The following is a 6000-nucleotide window of genomic DNA, read 5'->3' as shown; positions in this document are numbered from 1 at the left end:
GTAATGCAATGCAAAGGTCATGGGTTCGACCCAAGGGTTCCTCACTATTGTTGCCACCTATTTTGACATTAATGGCTGTATGTTAAGTTATTTTCAGAGGACACTTTTTATGTTGGTCTAGCTGGACTTAGCTGGTCAGGCTGGAAGACCAGCTGTCCCACCAGCTTGACCAGCTTTGCCAGGTTGGGAGGACCAGCCTAAACCAGCTACTGCCACCTTAAACCAGCTAAAACCAGCTAACAGTTTATGCTGGTCTTAGGATTCTTCAGTAGGGGTATCACTGCACAGCACCCTTAGCCATGTAAACTATTTTTCAAGGAAGGCTTTTAGTAATTTTACTTCATAAAAGTTGACACATACTTTTTGCTTAACCCCTTCAGCGACCTCTCATACTTTATGTCTTACTTCATAACAACATTACATAACAACATAACGCCATTACCCTTGAAAAAAGACACCCATGTCAAGAAAACTAATAAAAGCAGCTGTTCATTTAGCACCTAATTTGCTTTAATGTTATAGCTGAGATAGCAAAATGCACATTATAAATCTGGAAAATTTTGTTTTGGCACATGTTTTTTTAGAGAGAGTGCATAATGCACAATGCAAGGGTGCCCCATATGGCCAAATATTTTGGTTATGGGCAGAATAGATCTGGGTTTTGTTACTTAGACTGACCAGAGAACTGGTCATATTAGTAATAAGAGTAATATTGTATGTGATGCTCTGTTTTTTAAGTTTTTTAGGGCAGATATACATATTTAGTGTGACTCATTATAGCTCTAAAGTCTTGTTGGTCACACATTCTTCCTTTCTGCATGATGTAAATGCTGTGACATTAAAGACTTCAGCTGCTTCCAGCAAGTCTATCACCAGAGATCTGTAGGACCCGAAGTGACAGAGAACTGAAACGTTCCTGTCTGTGTACTTCAAGGACAGGGCCTTCAGCTGAGCCTGCCGTCACCTTCTCCAGCAGCTACAATATCACCTCTATTTCAAGTGATGCTCCTCAGCTTTGGGCGAGAGTTTCAGTGAAGTGTTGAATGTTTAGTTAGATGGAACAAACCCTGTGTCACCCTATACGGTCCAGACAGAAACCAGAGCTTATCTATAGAAAGTGTTCCTTCACCTCTGTATACCTGTAGCAAAGTGATAGTTTAGCCTGGTGGAACTTGTAATGCAATGAGGTATTTTACTGTCCCATGTTTGTGCACATCTACCTTTTCCTTGAAATAGCGTTAAAACCCTTGGTTAAAGTGATAACTCCTGTATCTGTGTGTTTAGGGTTAGGTTAACACTTTTAAAAGTTACCAGACCAGACACTAAGGCTCATAAGTGAATTTACTTACAATTGATTGTACAGCAAAAAATACAAAAGACAGTTTAATATAAAATGTCATACTAGCTTTTCATACTATTAAATAGAGCTTGTTATCATATTTTCAACTTAATTTAAAGGAATAGTCTACTCATTTTCAATATTAAAATATGTTATTACCTTAACTAAGAACTGTTGAATCATCCCTCTATCATCTGTGTGTGTGCACGTAAGCGCTGGAGCGTGCTGCGACGCTACGATAGCATTTAGCTTAGCCCCATTCATTCAATGCTGCCATTTAGAGATAAAGTTAGAAGTGACCAAACACATCAACGTTTTTCCTATTTAAGACGAGTAGTTATACGAGCAAGTTTGGTGGTACAAAATAAAACGTAGCGCTTTTCTAAGCGGATTTAAAAGAGGAACTATATTTTATGGCGTAATAGCACTTTTGGGAGTACTTCTACTCGCCTGAAAAGTCCGCTCCCCTTCTCACTCTCATAATGGGAGAGGGAGGGTGTTACTGCGCCAAGTCGAAGTACTCCCAAAAGTGCTATTACGCCATAAAATATAGTTACTCTTTTAAATCCGCTTAGAAAAGCGCTATGTTTTATTTTGTACCACCAAACTTGCTCGTCTAACTACTCGTCTTAAATAGGAAAAACGTTGATGTGTTTGGTCACTTCTAACTTTATCTCTAAATGGTACCATTGAATGAATGGGGCTAAGCTAAATGCTATCGTAGCGTCGCAGCGCGCTCCAGCGCTTACGTGCACACACACAGATGATAGAGGGATGATTCAACAGTTCTTAGTTAAGGTAATAACATATTTTAATATTGAAAATGAGTAGACTATTCCTTTAATGGGTAATGTTGCTGAGCATTAAAATATGCAAAGTTTCAAGCACAAAGTCCACTTCCAAAAGAGATATTTTCTATTACAAAAACTTTCTAGAACTACAACAAATGGCTTGTTGGAACTGACATGCATTACTTCTGAGGTCTAGTTGAGAATGTGCATACTTGCTAACATGGCAGTAATTTAGAAAGAACTGACGACAGGTCAGCCAACTAAAATTGACTACTTTACTTTATTATCCACGTAGTACAACAACACATAAGAATAAAAAAAAAAATACCTTATAGATTTCTTGCACCTGGGATAGGGTGCGGGTCCACTTATATCTTTTTAAATCTAAGTAAAGTTACTGAACTTCAGTTAATGCATTGTAATGCATGATTTGTTAAATCATCGTCATTGTAAAACATTTTTTATAGACATATGCAGTATACGAAACTTTTTCCAGTTAAGACTTAAGTTTAATTTATAGCCGTGCCTCGTGCATAGGTTTTACGTTGTATTCTGTGCGTAAGCAGTGCATAGCACGGCTTAGCCTGACACACACCTCACCAAAAATGTAGCAACGCGTCCGTTTTTCCGCTTGAGACTGTAAAAACAAAGATAGGGCCAAGTTGAGAAGTGATAACTCAAACTGCAACAAAAATCGGTGTCTATTTACCTCCATCACGGCTGGTCTTCTTAAATCATACACAACAATCTGCTTTGTCTTCTTGGTTTGTGGGGATCCTTCTTAAAGTTACACAATGCACCTTTAGGTTGAACCAACTTTTTTTTACAGTGTACTATAAACCTAACTAGGGATGTTAACAATGAATCAATCTTCAATTAATTGTCGATAAGAATTAAATCCATAAAACTTAACGATTGTTGAATAAGCAAGATCGTGCACGTGTGTGCGGCGCCTGTGCAAAACACATACAGCAGGAGAAAAAAATGAAGCGAGCGCACAGAAGTTAAACTAGTCATGATCACAACAATGCTCGATGCCAAGCATACATCTGGGCTTTTTAACATGCGAGACAAGGCTGGCTGCCAACGCAATGAAATAACATCTGCAGTGGATCTGAGAGGGTCCGGTACAGAAAATGAAAATACGGTTAGCCTACTGAAAGCAAAGACCCTCTCTAGTGAAGCCTGCAAGCTTAGCATAGCAATACTGCTAACGCTCTATAGACCTTTCTCACAGTAACCGGAAATACGTAATCGTCGTGTAAGCGGAGTTCATGTCAAGCGTCAACACACTAGAAAAACATAAACCCGGGCAAGTTTAAAATGGATCAAAGAGTCTACAAAACTTTGTTAACGGATTTGCCAAATATTACATTTGCTGATGTGACACGACTAATGGAGGAAAACTTTTTCCATGAAGAATTTGTCCATAAATTTCTAGGTAAGTAGAGAGCGAGTATAACTGTTCCTGAACTGTTAACTAAAACGACACATTATAAGTCTCGCCGGATAGCCTGAATCCACTTCTGTATAACTTCACAATCAACAGGGAATTGATGGAACAGATACGGCTTTTTACATTGCCTTGACTGCGGAGGAAGTAGATTTCCGCAACGATTGCGTAGTTCCGGTCATAAATACGGAAGTTGTGAGAAAGGTCTATACACAGGGAAGGAGACCAGATGCCATTTTTAATGAACAGATTAAAATGTAATCTTAAATTCTGGCAAGAAACTGTTAAATGTAAACTGTAACTGACTGTCGTAACAGACTGAGGCGCTGCACGCTAAGTTGACTTTCATGTTTTCTAATGGAAGTTTGCCATCTCCATAATATAAGCATCTTTGCTAAAAGGACACCGCAGGTCTTTACGCCGCATGTGAATGTACCGTAAGCTGAGGTGACGACGGGAAAAGTGCCCTTCATGTGCTTCTTGGATACTCAAAAATCCAGCAAAGACCAGCATAAACTGGAAGCTGGTTTTAGCTGGTTTAAGGTGGCAGTAGCTGGTCCTCCCAGCCTGACAAAGCTGGTCAAGCTTTAAAAAAGTGGACCAGTAGACCAGCTTGCTACACCAGCAATACCAGCTTAAACCAGCTCACCAGTTTATGCTGGTCTTAGCTGGATTTTTCAGTAGGGTAATTACAACACACGATGTATCAACAACTTGTAAAGCGAGGGGAGGGGAACAACTAGAAAAATAACACTTGATGATATTGAAACTTTTATTTTGACAATGGCCGCGTGGACTTCCATGCGACTGTTGCTGAGTGCCCATGTGAGGCGTAGTTATACACACTGTGTCTATTTGTCATTATATTTTATTATGAGATAAGTTTAAATTGATGATTTTATCAAAACACTAACTACATTGACTCATTTAACAATCCCATTAGCATGTTATTTAGACCAAATAAAATCTTTGTGTGAGAAAGCTGGCGTTTTTACGCACACTTTTATGTCTTTGGCTATATGCCACTGCTGTAAAGGCTTGTTGCACTATTACTGTTAACGATTATTCAATTGATTGATCGTTAATTTAAATGATCATCGAATATGGGAAATTGCATAAATTGACCCTAACCATAACCCACACTCTAAATTTTTTGCATTAGTACAATTAAAAAAGCAACTTATTTAACTGTGTTTTTGTAGCATTTTTACAAATTTTGTTCCCCAAACATAGTTAAGGTGTGTGTGTGTGTGTGTGTGTGTGTGAGAGAGAGAGAGAGAGAGAGAGAGAGAGAGAGAGAGAGAGAGAGAGAGAGTTGATGATCTGCATAGCCAAGGTACCAGACTGCTGAGCTTGAAGAGGAATACATTACTGCAAGCCAAAGAAATGGCAACATCGTAAGCACACTCTCTCTCTTCTGTTTCCTATCTGCCTTTTCATTTCTCTCGTACACCTTTCAGAAAGGATTCTGCTCAACCCATCTGCATTTCTACTGTGAAAGCCAAGCTGGAGTTATCAGACAGCAAGACACAGTGCTGTGCAAGACACCGGTGAGTGCATATCTGCAGTGTGTCTTTATAGCCTATCCTGTATGCTTCATTTACAGTCTGTATGTGTGTATGTTATATTTGAGGCTAAAGACTTTAGAAAGCAGAAATACCTCACAGACATTTTTATGAATATGTTCTATGATGCTCCGGGGGACATATGTTAAAATCATATCGTGTTTGTCTTGGCTGCTTCTTGTGTTTTTTATGCATGAGGAAGAGATGTATCTTTATTTGTACACTAATGCTTCCCTCGGAAATGCAGTCACATGTCTTTCCCTGTAGGTGATGACTGTTTACTTTCACACAGTTTTGGCTTTGGTTCAAACTCTTTGCTGTGATTGGCTTATACTGCAGTCAAGGGGTTTTGGGATGCAGTTATTGATTTGTTTCTTAAAGCAAGATGTTGTGATTACTGTAGCATAATGCACTTCAGCAACTAGGGGTTTTGAAGCATCTTCTTTTACTTTTTAAAGGGGACAGAGAATGAAAAACCATTTTTACCTTGTCTTTGTTGAATAATGGTAGTCTACCCGCATTCACAAACATACAAAAAGTGCTAAACATGCTAAACATCTCAGTCTCATAGAAATTCCTCTTTTAGAAAGGTCAGCCAGAAAACGGCCCAATCTGAAAAACTGATGCTTATGACATCACAGGCATCTCACTGCCCTTCCACTTTAAAATAATTGGCTACATTTTTTGAGTGGCAGCAAAGTCAGCCAATCAGTAATGAGATTGCAAGTTAAGCCAGTGGGGGGAGCCAAATAGGGGCAAAACCATTTGTTTAAAATCCCCCACACTAATAGAGCTATCTGAGAGAGGTTTTTAGGAAGCTTCTAAGGCATTACAGACCCAAAAAAGTTTTTT

At 39.0% G+C, this 6000-nt stretch overlaps 1 protein-coding gene across 1 annotated transcript in view; it reads left to right on the top strand.

The window, feature by feature from the left end:
- The first annotated feature begins 5043 nt into the window (after positions 1 to 5043).
- The window catches only part of kcnab2b (potassium voltage-gated channel subfamily A regulatory beta subunit 2b), a 90659-nt gene continuing 89702 nt past the window's right edge, over positions 5044 to 6000 (top strand). The window contains exon 1 of the mRNA XM_065285946.2: positions 5044 to 5133. The gene's annotated coding sequence lies outside the window, so the exon portion shown is untranslated. The remainder of the gene's footprint in view (positions 5134 to 6000) is intronic.

The sequence above is a fragment of the Paramisgurnus dabryanus genome, chromosome 21, assembly GCF_030506205.2.
Source record: "Paramisgurnus dabryanus chromosome 21, PD_genome_1.1, whole genome shotgun sequence".
In the NCBI taxonomy this organism is placed as follows: domain Eukaryota; kingdom Metazoa; phylum Chordata; class Actinopteri; order Cypriniformes; family Cobitidae; genus Paramisgurnus; species Paramisgurnus dabryanus.
This window is presented reverse-complemented; position numbering and strand designations above follow the sequence as displayed.